Source organism: Sapajus apella, unplaced genomic scaffold (genome assembly GCF_009761245.1).
Source record: "Sapajus apella isolate SASKATOON/1434 unplaced genomic scaffold, GSC_monkey_1.0 scaffold5, whole genome shotgun sequence".
In the NCBI taxonomy this organism is placed as follows: domain Eukaryota; kingdom Metazoa; phylum Chordata; class Mammalia; order Primates; family Cebidae; genus Sapajus; species Sapajus apella.
In genome coordinates, this window is record NW_022436945.1 from 30350107 (window position 1) to 30363511 (window position 13405).

The 13405-nt window shown below is 37.5% G+C and overlaps 1 protein-coding gene across 8 annotated transcripts in view; it reads right to left on the minus strand.

Annotated features, from left to right (window-relative positions):
- The window catches only part of APBB2 (amyloid beta precursor protein binding family B member 2), a 399910-nt gene that overhangs the window by 280648 nt on the left and 105857 nt on the right, over positions 1 to 13405 (minus strand). The window lies entirely within an intron of this gene.

Below are 13405 nucleotides of genomic sequence, written 5' to 3' on the forward strand. Positions count from 1 at the left end.
ATGCAACAAATAATAAGAACAAACTACAATGAGTAGTGAGACAAAGGTATTACCCAAGGGGAAAAAAATGGCAGAGACAATCAAGTTAATTCTTTTAAAGCATTGATTATTTAAACCCTTCATACATCTACATATACAAGGCAAAGGTGCCTTTTTCATTGCCAAACTACCAAAAAAAAGAAAGTCTAATACTGAAATAATCTATGATTTGTGTAAGAATAATTTATAAATGAAAGTCATAAAAGCCAACCTCCAAGAAAAATCAACAAAACCAAGAGGTGGTTCTTTGAAAAGCTTGACAAAATTGGTACTCCTTTAGGTAGACTGACTAAGAAAAAGAAGACTAAAATCAGAAGTGAAAAGGGGGACATTTCTACTGATTCTACAGTAATCAAAAGGATTGTAGGAATATAATTACCAACAGATTAGATAACCTATATGAAAAGGACAAATTCCTAAACACAAAACCTACCAAAACTGAATCATCAAGAAATGAAAAGCCTAAACGCATCCATAACTAGTAAAGACATTGATTAGTAATCAGAAACCTCCCAACAAAGAAAAGCCAAAGACTAGACGGCTTCACTGCTGAATTCCATTAAACATTTAAAGAAGAATTAACATCAGTCTTTCTCAACTCCTCCAAAAATCTAAGAAACACTTTCAAACTCCTGTCAGACAGCATTACCCTGATACCAAAGAAAAACAATTACACTATAAGAAAAGAAAACTACAGACTATTATTTCTTATGAAAATTGATGCAAAAATCCTTAACAAAAGACTACTAAACCAAATTCAAAAGCTTATTAAAAGAATTATATACCATGATCAAGTGGGACTTATCCCTGGAATGCAAGGATAATTCAACATATGAAAATTGATCAATGAAATGTACCACATTAACAGAACAAATAGGAAAAAACACATCATCATCTCATTTGATGCAGAAAGAGCATTTGACAAAATTCAGCAACTTTAATGATAAAAAACACTCAACAAAATAGGAATAGAAGGAAATTATCTCAACATGACAAAGGTCATATATGAAAAGCCCACAGCTAACAGCATACTCAATGGTAAATGACTTAAAGCATTTCCTGTAAGATCAAGAAGAAGATAAGAATGTCCACTTTCACCACTTCTTATCAACATAGTACTAGAAGTCCTGGCCAGAGCAATCTGGCAAGAAAAAAAAAAATTCACCTAGATTGGAAAGAAAAAAGTAAAATTATCTTTGTTTGCAGATGATATAATCTCACGGGTAGAAAAATCTTAAAAATTCCACACACACACACACAAAAAAAAAACTGTTAGAATAAGATAAAAGTCAAATAAATGGAAAAGGCTGGGTATGGTGGCATGTATCTATAGTCCTAGCTACTCAGGAGGACTACTTGAGTCTAGGAATTCAAGGCTATAGAGAACTATGATCACGTCGCTGCACCCCAGTCTGTCTTCCAGACTGAGGCCCTTTCTCTAAAAATAAATAAATATTTAATAAATAAAAATGAATGGAAAGACAACCTGTGTTCATAGAACACTTAATATTGTTAAGTCATCAATACTACTTAAAGCAATGCAATTCCTACTAAAACCCCAGCGATGTTTTCTGTAGAAACAGAAATATCAGCATTTATTTTTTTAAATATATCTTAAAAATTACCAATAATCACCTGTATTTAATCTATAAAGTATATTCAACATCACAAATCAGAAGCTACTAAATCCACTCAGATTCAGTGGATCTAATTTTTCTTTCTCTTTTCTTTTGAGATGGAAGTCTTGCTGTCACCTGGAATGGAGTACAGTGGTACCATCTCGGCTTATTGCAACCTCTGCCTCCCAGGTTTAAGCAATCCTTCCACCTCAGCCTCCCATGTTGCTAGGATTACAAGCATGCACCACCATGCCTGGCTAATTTTTTGTTTTTTAGTAGAGATGGGGTATCAACATGTTGGCCAGGCTGGTCTTAAATCCCTGCTCTCAAGTGATCTACCTGCTTTAGCCTCCCAAAGTGCTGGGCTTACAGGTTTAAGCCACTGCACACAGCCAGGATCTAATATTTTTTTTTGTCTGGTTTTGTTTTATTTTTTGAGATGGAGTCTTGCTCTGTCAGGCTGGAATGCAGTGGTACAATCTCAGGTCACCGCAACCTCCACCTCCCAGGTTCAAGCAATTCTCCTGCCTCAGCCTCCCAAGTAGCTGGGACTACAAGCATGTGCCACCATGCCCAGCTAATTTTTGTATTTCATCATGTTGGCCAGAATGGTCTCAATCTCTTGACATTGTGATCCACCTGCCTCGGCCTCCCAAAGTACTGGGATTACAGGCATGAGCCATCATGCCTGGTGGATCCAATATTTTAAACAGAATGGTATCATCACTAGTATTCAGGCCTACAGTGAGACTTTTTACATAAGACAATCACAGGGAAGACTTACTGAGCTCATCATAATCATCAGAAAACAAGTCTGCCATTGAACTTCAAAAGCACACCAAGAGAGCAGTATAATGTCAAATAATGGGGGCAATAGCCTTTTTCAGCAATAGATGCATGGGCCTCCACAAAACAGCTGCAGTCACAAACCAAGGCAGTGTTAAGAATAGTAACTGTCATCATCAGATACAGACAAGTTGAATCTGTTCAAAACTTATGTGAGGTACTTTTAGGACTTATTATAGATTCATAGAATTCATGATGGACAAGGACCTTAAAAATCATGTTACATGTGAAAATCATTTAATGGGTAAAAAAATGAGGACTGTGGAAGAGGTACCTGATGTCTCCAAGGTCACATAAGGAGGTGGCACAACCATGACTATAACTCAGGTTTACTGTGTTCCTCTATCTTCTCTAATCAAACTCCTGAGCTAAAGGTCAAGAGTACTACCTTAGTCTGTTGGTGAAAAGGTCACCACAAAGTGGTTTCTCAAAGACTCCTGACCACATCAGTATATACCCACTATAGTTAAACAGCTCACCTCTGCCCTTGCAAAGGAACCTCCTAGGATTATACGGGGAGCTTACTAATACTAGTCTTTTTGACAGCTCTGGCTAATGCCAATCCCATCGCTGTAGAAAGAGGTTAGGATCTGCACTATGAGAAGTGGACTTCCCATTGTTAATTATCCTGGGAACAGACAGATCCTGAGATAAGAAATGGGAACTAGCAAGGAAAGATTTGGGAGAAGGAAGGAGGAAACCCTCCCTCTTCCAGGGCGGGCCTCATTCGCTTTGGCCTAGATTCTACACATCTAGCTGTGCTAACAGTCACTTCTGAAAGTAGGGACTGGATGGTCTAAACCAGAGAGGCAGCCTGGTGGAGGACCCAGTGAGAAATGGGTCTAGGCCTGCCATAACTAGCAGGTATTTGGGGTTTTTTCAAGTCATAAACTCAACTTCTATCTTCTCTAGGGAATTAAAGACATATTTCCAGATGAGGGATGAAATGGAAATTGGGAAAGCAGAGTCCCCAAAGAGCTATCACAGTGCTTGCAGCGATGCTTAGCAAGGTGTGCCAAGAAAATGGGAATCACTGAGATAGGAATCAAGTTATGATGTCCAGACTCACCTCACCATATGAAGATGGTTTCTCTTCCTGCTCATCTCAGAGACAGGGGCATTAATATTTATTTATCCAGGCAGGTAACAAAGCTGAGAGAAGGGGCATTAATTTAACTAAGCAATCGACTGGGTTTCCTTGGAAACCATCGTAGGTTAAACACAGATTTCTGGACACTTACCACCCAGGCTGATATCCAGTGGATGGCCATCCAGAACATCTACAGTCAATATCCTTCTGATTGGCCAGAAACTGCTCATTAACTACAGGCTAAATATCCCTTACCCAAAATGCTTGGGAACAGAAGTGTTTTGAACTTCGCATTTTTTGGTGCGTCATATACTTATCAGTTAAGCATTATAAACCTACCAGTTTACCTAATCTTAAAATCTGAAATCCAAAACGCTCCAATGAACATTTCCTTTGAGGATCATGTTAGCACTCAAAAAGTGTTGGTTTTTTTTTTTTTTTTTTTTTTTTTTTTTTGGGAAACTCAACCTGTTTTGAGTCTCACCCTTCCAACAATCACATATTTTTCCATCCTCAGTATTTGCTATTAACTCCTGAGCCTGGGAGAACACCAACCTTTGTGTTATACACTTCATGTTTATCCCAGATTCGGGAGTTAATAAAAATTATATTAATAAGCTAAGCAGCAGATATTAGTATTTCCATTTTATAGGCTAGAAAATTGAGGCTCAGAGGAAGAGCTCATTCACACATAGCCAGTGGAAGAGTCAGAGTGTAATTCAAAGATGAACAGAATTTCCAGATTGTATCGTATCAATGCCTGTACTCTGTAAATCTACCTTCCTTTAAAAGATAATACTGCAGGGTATAAGTCACTATGGGACCTGAAGGCAAATGCATCACTATTTCATAAAATATTAATATGGAAAAGAATGATCATAGCATGTTTTGACCCAACACCCAAGTCTCCTACTGCAATTATTGTCAAGTATTACCTTAACACCGAAAGCTTTTATTTTACATATACTTATATAACGAAACACTAGTTTGTTTCCTCAAATCCATGTATATGAACTATAATGCCTACTATTTAATCCTACTTATTAAGTAAAAAAAAAAGAACATACATTATATTAGTGCCCACGGAGTCCCTATATGAATATCTCATTTGATTAAAACACCACCATTTTCATCAAAAGACACAATTTAACTGAAGATTTAAGGGAAAAATTTGAATCTAACAATTTTCCCTCCAGTCATTTCTTTAAACCTCTAAAATAATCTTTGTTCTAAGAATTTATGCTCTTTTACTTTCTACTTAGGAAATATATTAAAAAGTATCTGAATTAAATTACCACCATTATGGAAACACTGAAACTCTAAATCAAAACAAGCTATGATAAGATTTTCTCAAAGGATGCTAGATTCCCTAAACACTACCCATCATGACAACCTTTAAGTGTTCTTTCTCCTATGGCTATGCCAACAACTGGTTGTAATTAAAGTTCATTTTGTTGAAATCAATTAATTTCTCTTTACAGTACATCTGAGCCTTTTCAGTTACTCCTCATTTTTTTCTTCTACTTATAAGACAGCAGACACTAGTCTGATATGTAACTTTACTGATACTACATCCGCAATTAGTTCATCAAAGCAGTCTGAAGGTTGTAAAGATTTTTTAAAAAGATAAAGAATGCTACAAAATTCCTTTATTAGTAGGGTAGCTATTTAATTTATCAGCCAAACTAGGACATTTTTAATATTAAAAGGGGTCAATATAAAAAATTATGCCAGAACAGCAAGCATAGCTAGGATCATCCCAGCAAGTTAGCATGTATCATCACCCGACTTACTAAGGAACCAAATACTGCATTTAAAAGCTGAAAGTCTCAAAAAATGAAATAAAGACCATGGTGGGGAGGAAGGCATAGAGGGCTCATATGTGAGCAGAAAGTCAGAAGGGTCAGAAGGTCAAAGGAAGATTACAGTCTCTCTCAAGCACCAAAACCCAATGTCATTTCCAGATTACCTAGACACTGCTCCTCCTCTCCTGGTTACTGAAACAGTTTGTATGTGTGAATTAAGTGTGTCATATGCCACGTGATCCCCTTGCTTATTTGTTGGTAAATAAGCAAGTTCCTCACACTCTCCCTAGATACCATCTGAAAACACTTCATAAAAGCTCTCCCAACCAAGACACTGTGGCCTTTTAGGGGGGCAACATATCATATACTCTTTCTTGCATCCCTACTTCTTCCTTGAAACTGGTGAGGGATCGTGCCTTTCCCATCGTTGAATCACCAACACCTTGCAGTTACCCAGAACAACACAGGCACTCCATAAATATCTGCTGAGTAAATGAATAAATGAGGGGCTCATGATTTCTTTCTTCTACAACTCTGTAATTATATATTAACTACTTTTTTCTTAATCTCAACTCCTCAAGATCTTTGCTTCATTGATTATATCCTCTTAAAAGGCAGCCCCTATATAGTAACAGCTTTAAGGTCAGCCAAAAAATCCGAGCAAAAATACCCAGCACTTTAACAGCAACGTAACCTTGAGCAAGTTTTCTAATCACTCTCTGTGCCTTATTTTTCTTATCTATAAAATAGACATGTTTTGCAAGGTTTTGTGGTATTTGTGAGATCTGAACACAAGCCAGGCAGAAATCCAATAAATGTTGAATAAAAGAATAAATTGCCATTCTCTTCTGTGGTCCAGATCAAAATGCGGCCATCAAAATTGAATTTGCCAAAGCTGATCTTCATTCAAACAACAGATATTCACCAAGGGCTATAAGGCACAAGTAAAGTCTGTCTGCTGTTAAACATCAAAGGAAGAGTTTAACATCTGCTTTTAAATGCAGGAAAACAATAATTAGTTCACAAGTAAAAGGGAAAGGTATACAATCCGATCTTATTTGCTTTACCAAAGTATCCAAGTATTAAGAGATTACCAGCTTATAGCAGACTGAAGCTTTCTTGCAGGGATCGCATAGTGGGTGGAGGCAAACCTGGAAATGGGTTTTTAAACTCGGCATTGCTAGTTCCTGCTTTTCACTGTCAAGAATGCACGAGCCACGTTTGCCCTTAGTTTAAAGTGCAAAACTAAGCAGCTACAGACGACAAGAATAAGATTTGGTCTGAACAGAGTTTTCATTCAACTGTGCTTGCTCTTCCAGCAATCTAAGATGTAAAGCTTCAAAAGAGAAAAATATCATCAGCCTGTGTGCAATTTTAAATTCATGAAAGAAAATATAAAACTCTGCTGCAGGCATTACATTTGTTTTTGCTGTACAACAATGTTCTAAGAGACCCATTCTGCTGCTGTTTCACCCTCTCCTTCAGGCCATGGAGAGGCCAATGGGAATAAAGAGCTCCCTTGTGTTTTACTTCCAGAACACCTCAGCTTACTGTGCACTGAGGCTACAAGAGCTATTTTGAGGCCCTTACCTTCCTCTTTTCCAGTAACATCAGCAGAAACAAGCTATAAAACTTTCCCTAAGGTTTGGTTTCCTTTCTCACAGCTCACTTGTGCTGCTCTCCTGGAAGGTGAAAGAACCCCGAGTTTTTCAAAGCCGAGATGAAATGCTGACCTCAAATAATATTTTCCATTTTCTTAAAAGCCATCAGTTCCTACTTTTCTCAGGCACACAAAGCAAGAAGCAAAGCCTAAACTACCTCCTTAGGGCTTATGAGAGTAGATGCAGACAGTAGTTACAAGGGCACGTGAACTCTGGTTTAAAAACAGCAAAGCGTCATCCTGCGATAAACATAGGCTATAATGTTGAAGTGCTAAATTCTGTCCTACAAGCTCACAATTTTGGCTTCCTTTTAAGAGTATCTGAGCAAAAAGTGGCTTCCAAGTGGATAAAGTTTTTTTCTTCCTAAGTTCCTAAGGAACCAGGTACATGAACCTATGATCACAACCTGTTTTCTTACCCATTCTCATTTCCCAGACCTTTTCTTGCCAAGGGTTAAAAAGTTCATAAGCAGAAGAGGTGAAATCCAAACCTATACAGTCTGACTCCAGGGCATCTGATCATTACTTGCCCTTAACTGTCACTTTGTTGTCTACAACAGCAGGCACCAAACAAGAGTGACTGTCAGCTATAAGTACATGAGATAATGCATGTTAATTCACTTAATTTGGCCATGCCACAACGTATGCATATTTCAAAACATCATGTTGTATACTATAAATGTATATAATTTTTACTTGTCTATAAAAATGATAATAATAAGGAAAAAACAAATGACCATTGGCACAGGAGCTCCTCATGAGTTTACAAACTGTAGGAAGTAGAAAAGTTCCTTTTTAAAGTTTCCTTTCTTGTTAACGAATAAGTGTACTAATAACTTTGTTAAGCCCTATCCTGTGTAGCTGTTAAACATGCCATGCTTACAGGCACGTAGTACATTCTATGTCCTTGTACTTTAACCAAGGTATCTGTGTTGTATGTGCTCACAGGCATGTCCCAGCTCTCCATTGCTTTTACCTGTTTAGAAAAGTTTTAAGTTGTTAGCCAATTGGGTTTTAGTTTAGATTGTGAGGTCTGGCTCCAGCCAATGGAGATCAGACACAGCAGTAAGGACGACCCCAAATGTATAAAGGATAAATTTGTGTGTTTTCCTTTGTTCATTGTACTCTTGTGGCACAATGGCTAGTGAGACACCCTTCCTGCAGTCCAGGAAGTAAAAATTACGTTGCTGAAAGATCCTTTGTCTCAGTACTGCTTTTTCTTTGCAGCACTGAGCAACTATTTCCAATACAAACTGAGGTCCTTACTAATATGAATGATAGTAGAATATTTTTTATAAACTCAAAAATATCATTTAAGACATTGAAATTTGATACCTGCCACAGCAATGAAGCAGGAAGCTTAGCTTTGTGGCCTCCAAAAAGGACATCCAACAAGGACTCTTTAGCCTTGGCTTCAGTTTTTCAGTCCTTGACGGCAAGTCACAATTTATTTTTCAGATAAAATGGCAATTAGAAATTTCTTGAAACTTTAACCATTAGTCCAAATATCAAACTAACATCCAACGAGCCCTTTTTAAGTTCTACTGGACTATAACTGCAACTAAAACTTTACCTATAGAATGAAAAATTACTTAATTTTAGAAGACAAAAGGAATCTTAGAGATTATTAATTCTATCAACCACTTTTTTTTTTTAAATAAGAAGAAGTCTTCCTTTGTCACCCAGGCTGGAGTGGTGCAATCCCGGCTCACCGCAACTTCCGCTTCCCAGGTTCAAGTGATTTTCGTGCTTCAGCATCCCAAGTAGCTAGGATTATAGGCACATGCTACCACACCCAGCTAATTTTGTATTTTTAGTAGAGATGGGTTTCGCTCTGCTTGCCAGATGGGATTTGAACTCCTGACTTCAACTGATCCACCTGCCTTGGCCTCCCAAAGTACTGGGATTATAGGCATGAGCCACCGCGCCTGGCCTCTGTCAACCACATTTTACTGAGTCTTATATTGTATTCATCAAGGTGCTATGAAAGACAAAAAAAATGAATAAGACCTGACCTCAGCCCTCAGGATCTTACAGTACAGCAAATTAAATGAAATGTTACACAAGAATGACTCAATTCAAGTTAAAAACAATGTAAGATATTAGGATATGCTACCAGGGAGATGCAAGGAGGCTATTAAAGGAGTGAAACAGAAAAGATCACTTATAAATATGGCAAAATGGTTAAGAGCATAAACATGACAGTCACAGTTGTGGGTTCAAGTACTGACAATGTTACTCCTTGGCTGTGTGACATTAGACAAGCTATTTTACCTGCTAGGGGCTTAGTTTCAAAATCTTGAAAATGGGGTACTGACATCTACTGCTGAAAGCAGATATAAGATCAAATAAAATAAAACAGGTGCACACTCTTGGGGCTAAGCAATGGCTAGCAGCAGCCTCCAGTACCAGATCTACCATTTCTCCATCTCTCATATTTCGCCCCTTCTCTTAACTGGTCTGTTCAGGACTCTGTCAGAACCTATTATTAACTCTCCTTTAAAGATGAGGAAATAGTCTTTCAGAGGATAGAGAACATACCCAATGACATACAGCCAACAACCTAGTGCGCCACCTCCAGACTCTTAAGCCCTAGGGTACACTGTTTCATCTTCACTTATCTAGTCCTACCTATTATTTTTCAACAAATTAAAAGCAAGTAAATCATCCCATTGTGCAAATTACAAAAGGTACTCTCTCTGGGCAGGCCCAGTCCCATTAGTGCACAGCTTCATGAGGAGTGTGCTGGGTGGCTCTAAGTCCTTCCATCTGCTGCTTACACCTATACTTCTGCAGTGAACAATCTGCCCGACCTCACATGGTGGCCCTGGGTCTCCAACCTTCAGTTCTCTCTTTTCCAGACTATATTCCACACTACGGCCCAAGTTATCTTTATAGAACTCCCATCTAATTACTTTTCCTTTTAAAACTCTGGATGGCTATTTATTGTTTCGAAACTCCAAGTCTCTAGCATGGCACACATGTGACCTTCCTCATTCTGGCACGCTTTTTAATCTTAGAGTCCACTATGTACTCCATGCCCCAATACCCTAGTCACAGTGGAGTTCTTGCCACTCTCTGGATATGCCATGAGCTCCCATTCCTCCATGCCTTGGCATATGCTTTTTCTACAGCCCCATGGGTCTCCCCACTTTCTGTCTTCTCACTCAGCCCTCAAGTCATACTTCAGTACCAGCTCTTCAATGCAGTGAACACACTTCCTGATTTCTCAGCTGAAATGACTGCTGAGAAATTGTTCCTCTGCATACCTACAGCATTCTTGAATCGGCTTTACCCACCAGCTCATGGTAGCCAGGAAGACATTGCAGGGCTTTGAAGTTAGATGCATCATAATTGGAAGCCTGGCTCAAACATGTTCTAACTGTATGAATGTAGCAAGTTACTTTTCCTGAGTTTCAATAACACCCATCCCTAGAAGTCCTGTGGACATCAAGAGCTTAATATCAAGTGCTTAATGCTATGGCCTCCAAACTTACTGGGACAACAGAGTCACTCTAAGGGCAGAATACCAAGAAATCTTGATTATTTAATTGTATCACATGAACTATTATTCTACTAGAAAAAAAATGACACTATATGCATACAGACTTCCAAATATAAAACGCGTGTGTACACACAGACATTCATGTCTTTAAAACCACTCTATATTTACCAATTAAATGTTTGTAATTATTTTAACTTTCCTTTTTCCATTTGCTAATTTAACTTAAAAAGTAGCAGGCAGGTACCAAAATTGTAAGATAAATTGGGAGAAGAGACCCTTAAAAATTAGAAAATTATATTCCTAACTTATTTTGAAAGGTAATGGTCAATAAATATCATTACTGAATTTTAGTCATTGAACATCTCATCTAAGAATATAGTAACCATTCCACTGCTTTTCACATGGTACATGCTACACAAATGTTATTTAAATCTGATTTGGAAACTCAAATTAAGTTCCCTGAAAGATGTAACTCATTCATCTTTGAATAATGAGCTCCTAGCACAGTGTCTGGCAAATGTTAGCTCAATAAATTAAATAAAAATTAAGAAAGCACACAAAGATTTATAAAACATTTTGCATCTCCAATTAACCTGGACTGCAATTTGCTCCATAAATAAATTATATTCCAAAATCTATCAGTGTTCCTTCTGTACCCATCATTTTATATGAGCTATTTGGAGTTTCTTTGGAGAAAGAAATAATGTAGGTAAAAATCCTCTCTTGGGCACAGAAATACTGATTAAGACAGCTTGGCGAGAGCGATATGTCACCTGCACTCTTGTATAATTTAACAAAAGAACCAAAGAAGACACAAAGCTTTATACACAGCACCTGTCAGCCACTGACACTTACCGTTTTGAACACATATTCAGACCCATGAGGCTCCTATTCAGAATATGTCTTGTCACAGTACACACTGTAAAGATTCTAGACAGGGAATCCTTTTCTGTTCTCTGTTCTCATATGAAAAACCTACACCACATATTACACATATTTACACTCTTTTCTAACTGAAAGCCAAGATAGCCTAAAATTAAACAAAAGGCTAAGATCCAATTGTTTCCCTTTCACTAAAAATGATGCTGTAGGTAAATACTTATTAGCATGGATACACATTATTTATTGTTAAGTGAAAAAAGTAAATTACCAAACAACTTGCTGCATACTCATTTAGCGTTAATATAAAACCAAATAGATATGTATTAAGTAGGATAATAAAATAGAAAATTTTCACTTCCTTTAAAACAATCCATGGCTAATTTTTTGAAGGTATGTTTATATTTTATCACTGTTATAGACTCAAGTTTCCAAAAATCTACCTCAAATAATAAATTTTCTGAATTGCTTGAAATGCTTGAAACAAGGAAGACTTTGAAGACACATGCAATTAAGAAAAAAGGAAAGTAAAGGACAAACAGAAGTTAAAAAGAAGTGTGGAGGCTGTCTTGGGTTCGGAATTTTCTCTAAAATTGTGTGTTTCTCTAAAACTGGGTGTTTGCCTTTCCAAAAAGAAACCACCAAGACACCAAGTATCCCTTACAGTTTTCAAAGTGCTGTCAGAAACACTTTCTTATGACTTTAATGAATATCAGAAAAGACAGCTTCCCCTCCCTTCCCATTCCCTCTCATTAATTTCCATATAACTAGTTTTTCAAAATCAGATTGATGTGCAGTACACTTCTGCATTATAATGTTCTCTCTCTTTTTTTTTTTAACCTTAAGGTACATAATAAACATCCTTCTGTGTATATAAATACTTATAACATCAACAACATTTTTACTAATTTTATTTTAGAGTCAGGATCTCACTCTTTCGGTCAGGCTGTAGTGCTGTGGCGCGATCATAGCTCACTGCCACCTCAAACTCCTGCGCTCAAGCGATACTCCCATCTCAGCCTCTGGATTAGCTGGGACTACAGACACTCACCACTACGCCCAGCTAATTTTTTATTTTTTTTAAAGACAGGATCTCTTTTGTTGTCCAGGCTGGTCTTGAACTCTTGGGCAAGGAATCGTCCCACCTCTGCCTCCCGAAACATTGGAATTACAGGCGTGAGCCATGGTGTCTAGTCTTAACACCAATTTTAGTACACAGAGATCTTTTTGTCAAAGTCCCTGTAGTAACACAGGGCTGTCTTTAGCTTACTACAAACACACAAGTCCCACAGATGCCTTCCCTCTACAAAATGGAAACACAACTTTTACAACAATGCCACAATGTATACCAAAAGGGAATATTTTAGTATAATGTAAAGAAAATATTGCACTAGAGACTATGCACAATTTTAAAGAAATGCTAAGTTATTTGAAAAGCAGCTTAAGTAGCTTACTTTCTGAACCGAGGTTATATTTCCAATCTAAACACACTGCAAATATCTAGACTCTGAAGCCCAAAGAATCAATTGTTTGACCTTTTTGTTCTATTTCTGTAGACAGATTGGTGGCCTCCAACATAATCCTTTTTCAAATATCTTCCAAAATGGAATAACAACTACAACACAAAAGCTTTCTTTTAAGATTAACATGCGATTATAAGACAACAAAATTCAACTTATAAATTTCTATTTTTAAAAAATTCCACTGACAATAATATTTCACCATAACAAAAAAAAATTGGGGGTGAGATTTTCAAAGTCCTTACTTTCTTTTTTTTTTTTTTAGACGGAGTTTTTCGCTTGTTATTCAGGCTGGAGTGCGATGGCGCGATCTCAGCTCACCGCCACCTCCGCCTCCTGGGTTCAGGCAATTCTCCTGCCTCAGCCTCCTGAGTAGCTGGGATTACAGGCACGCACCACCATGCCCAGCTAATGTTTTGTATTTTTAGTAGAGACGGGGTTT